Genomic DNA, 4,172 nt, shown 5'->3' with positions numbered 1-4,172 from the left:
TAAAATCGAAAGATAACTGAACACATATATATACATATCAGAGTTCCAAAACTCAGATAGCAAGCTCCAGACTCGACCTGCGAAGCTAAGGCCGACCAGAGTATATAATTATGTATATATACAACCCAAAATAAAACTCAAACCACAAAATAAACTCCTGTATCTCCAAGTCGATCTCTAGGAGGGACAAAACACAAAATATACATGCGGAGATTCTATAAACATATATACATAGCCTAAAACAAAATATGACAGTCCAAAAGACAGTTCTTCGCTCGTAAGGAGGATACCCAAATGCTCAATGAGGTGTCTCTCGACCTACATCTGAAAAACAACAACATAGTATGGGATGAGAACCGGAGGTTCTCAGTATGGTAAAGGTGCCCGCATAGTTAATATAAAAGGTCTCGGGAAAGCCAGAGGCATTCCTAAAAGTTTGACACTCAGATTTCAGCTTAAGAATTCAACTAAACCAGAAATTAGGTAAGTTGTCTAAGGTGTTCTAATTCTGAATCTAACTTTAACCTAATAATTCACGTTCTGTCTCCTCTAATCCTCCGAATCATTGGTGGAACAATCCTCTCTCCTCACACCTTCGCCAAGAAGGATTTCTCAGAAAACATACACATATAGTTCAAGCAAGAAAAGCACAGGTAGAGAAGCATTTACAGCAAGTAGAACAAGTAGCGGATAAGCAGAATTAAACAGTTAAGCAAACCAAAACAATGCACACTCAAGCAAACAAACAAATGCATATGATGTATGCCTGTCCTATGGCTGATGAGTCTCATCTGTCGGTTATACAGCCAACCCGACAAGTCCTGGTAGTTAACCATTGGACAGTCCCTTTGTGCGCGCATCCCCAAGCTCAATAATATTCCATGGAGTCAAACTCCAAGCTCAAATATAATATTCCATGGAGTTACACTCCAAGCTCAATAGTATAGTATTCCATGGAGTCGAACTCCAAGCTCAATAATATAGTATTCCATGGAGACGAACTCCAAGCTCAATATAATATTCAATATATATATATATATGCATGCCCATGGGGGAATCCGGGGAGTTAAAGTGCCCGGTCACATCTTGCGACAGAGGGTCAACAAATAGTCTCAAATACACAAGCCACATAATAATCTCTTTCCCTTTTAAAATATTACCTCAAATCAAAACTCCAATTCTTAAAGAAATTTTGGCAATATCTCCTCTAAGACTCAAATTTCTGCCACCCTTCAAGGGTCCCAACTATCAAACCAAACACCTCTCAGTCACTCAAATCATTTCCAGTAACAAATTATTTCATAATCAAACAAATACCAATATTAAATCTTTTTTCAAATCGACCAACTTCAACAGCAAATTATTGACAACAGCTAAACCTCACATTTTATACCATATACACAATCCATCAAATATTCATTCATTTCATTCCTATCTTAAGGTCTTCTAGCCTAAGTTTTCACGTGACATTAAACATTAACTACGAGAAACCAAAACCATACCTTCGTACGGAATCAAAATATTCAAAGCTCCGGAAAAGCTTTTTGACTGAGCTATTGAAGAAGAAAATGTCCAGAATCGTTTATGCCTCCTAAAACTCCCGTTGGCCAAATTCAAAAGAAAGAGGAGTTACGTCACTGTCAACTTCCACTAATAAAAAATGGTACCAACGTGTAGAGGAGGAGGTTACGAATATTCTTACCGGATTAGATTTTTGATTGGAGTTACGAATTTCAAAAAATCAAAGCCAGAAGTTTGGTGGGGTTTAAGTTTCCTTTTTTTTTTTCTCTCGGCTACGCTCTTCCTTTTTTTTTCTTTTTCCTCGTTCTCTTACGCTCTTCCACACACACACACACACACACACATATATATATATATATATATATATATATATATATATATATATATATATATATATATATGGCTTAAGGAAGCCTATAAGCCACCGCCTTGGCTTTTTTTATTATTATACAAGCCTTATGATATATATATACACACAATCCCATATATAATGATGATAATAATATATATGTAACTTAATGTAAATTATAAACCGCCTTTCACTTTCATGTTTTATAATTAATAATAGTAATAATAATACTAGTAATAGTAATGATAATCATGTAATAATAATAATAATAAACGTAATAATAGTAATAATAATAGTAACGTAATAAATATAATAACAACAGTAAATTTATAATACTAGGGAGTAAAATTATATAAACTTATAATACATATAATATTCATGAAAATTATATCCAATGTTTATAATAATAATAATAATAATAATAATAATAATAATAATAATAATAATAATAATAATAATATAGTTTTGATTAAATTCAAATTATTATAAAATTAGTTCAATTACTAATAATAAAAATAATAATTTTTTTTAAAATAAGGAATTCTAATTTTATAAAATAAATTATAACTTATTTATATTTATATTTTATTTTATTTTATTTTATTTTTTTAAAATTGAGGGTTGCTACACATCCTTATTAGTTATTACTAATAATTGTTAAAGTATGGCTCTTTTCTCAAACAGTTTACCTTTTCTATTTTTATTCAACTAACTTTGTTGATTTTTAAATTAAGTGTTACATCTTAAAAGACAATTATAATTAGATAGTATTTTAACATTTTATTATTTGAAATTCAGTTGTTAGTTATATAATTTTTTTTTATCAAAGATAGAAAATTTGAACCCACAACCTCTTAATTGAATATGAAAAAATTATGTTATTTGAGTTATATAATTTAAACAATGCTCTTGATAGAAATGATATTATCTTTTTTCTTTATATATATATATATTATCTTCTATCAAATCGATTTACAGAAACGTGCAATTTAGTTATTCTTTAATCTTCCTCGAATCCTTTTCCCCTAAGAATAATTTATACTACATTTAAGGGATAATTATCTGGATACAATTAATAATAACAAAAATATTTGATAATAAAACAATTAATCAAAAATAATTCATATTTATTTTATTAATATTTATTAATTAATGTTAAAATTAATGAATACTAAATAAGATAAACTTATTTTTTTTATCTCCATAAGATTATCAAATAATAATTAATATATGTGCTCATATAATAAATTGATAAATAATTCTTGCATATTTGTAAAACATACTTAATGGGTATTTTAAAATTAATCAAACTATTATTTAATTTTCGTTCTTAATTAACTATAAGTTGTATGAAAAATTTTTATTAGTAGTAAAAGAACAAAATTTGAATTTTTTATTTAAATTAAATATTTTATTTATTGAAATATGCAACGCGTAAAATACTTATGTTCTTATCCGATAGACTAAAGACTAATCTGTCGCAGGATTTAAACTTTATTTAAGAGATTTGGATCCTCTAAATTTTGAATTTAACTTTAGAGAGTAAAGTATGATCTATTACTATTTATTTTATAGGTAGAATCAAGAGAATACATGAGAAAGAAAATATTTAATGGTGAGAGATTTCATTTTATTCTCTAAAGTGAAAATTTAAATTTTAAAAGATCCAAATTCCTATTTAAGAGTTTATTGTATCGTTGGCTAATAGATTACTGTATACACAAGATGAAATTCGAATTCTTAACACTTACTTAAGCAGACAAACTTAAATGTATTCATTAATATGTATATTGGTAAACAAAATATTTGTTTTATTTATAAATAAAAAAATCCAATAAAAATAATATATTTTAGAAACAATAAAAATGATATTCTATCAACTTTAAATACACATTAAATGTCTGTATTTTGTTTTTCATTATACCATATTATATTGCTGATAATCATTTATGTTATTGTGCATGAAAATTGCTGATTTGAAAAGACAAGCCTTGCATTGTAATTGGCCTAGGCAAAGGAAGAAAAAGGCCAAGTAAAGAGGGGGAATTGAAGAGTGGTGGAAACACATTGCAGTAGAGTCATTACCTCTGAAGCAGGCCTATAAATCAATAATGCTTCATATTTATTTGTGGGGCCTCCACTTTATATATATTTTCAGATGAGAGGTCAAATCCTTGTACAAATCCCCCAAAATAATGTTGCTATTGTGCTGAAATCAAAGTGTCTTGCTAATTCCTTTCATTTAGGATATTTTAGGAGTAAATAATTAAATTAATTTTTGAAAGATTATTTATTTTTTAAA

The 4,172-nt window shown here is 28.0% G+C and overlaps 1 long non-coding RNA gene across 1 annotated transcript; it reads right to left on the bottom strand.

The window, feature by feature from the left end:
- LOC140175336 (uncharacterized) lies at positions 1-1,842 on the bottom strand. Its single transcript, XR_011865902.1, has 2 exons — positions 1,503-1,842; positions 1-324 (listed from the first exon to the last, which is right to left on the bottom strand). It is a non-coding gene; the product is annotated as an uncharacterized lncRNA (long non-coding RNA).
- Between the last annotated feature and the right edge of the window lie 2,330 nt (positions 1,843-4,172).

The sequence above is a fragment of the Arachis hypogaea genome, chromosome 9 (genome assembly GCF_003086295.3).
Source record: "Arachis hypogaea cultivar Tifrunner chromosome 9, arahy.Tifrunner.gnm2.J5K5, whole genome shotgun sequence".
Classification (NCBI taxonomy): Eukaryota; Viridiplantae; Streptophyta; class Magnoliopsida; order Fabales; family Fabaceae; genus Arachis; species Arachis hypogaea.
This window is presented reverse-complemented; position numbering and strand designations above follow the sequence as displayed.